Source organism: Dryobates pubescens, chromosome Z, assembly GCF_014839835.1.
Source record: "Dryobates pubescens isolate bDryPub1 chromosome Z, bDryPub1.pri, whole genome shotgun sequence".
Classification (NCBI taxonomy): domain Eukaryota; kingdom Metazoa; phylum Chordata; class Aves; order Piciformes; family Picidae; genus Dryobates; species Dryobates pubescens.
In genome coordinates, this window is record NC_071657.1 from 2263943 (window position 1) to 2264268 (window position 326).

Sequence of the window (326 nt, forward strand, 5' to 3'; positions counted from 1 at the left end):
GCTCCAGCCTGGGAAGTGGGATCTGTGATGAGTGGTTCACCACCAGCCTGATGCCTGACATCTGTAGCCTGCCCTGTGGCAAAAGGAGACTGGAGGATTCATGCAAATGCATAGAGGAGGTCTACTCCCAACAGCAATTACAAATGAGACCTTTGCTGGATGTGATGATCAATAGGAGTGTGTGGGAGGAGGGAACAGTAAGAGGTGAATATGCAGCTCTGGAGGCAAGCAACATGAGAGTCACAGAGACTGGCAGCTTTTATTGCCTCAGACAAAACCCCTGGTTGTTGAAAATTGCCAAGCCACACTCTGCTTGGTCCCTTTCA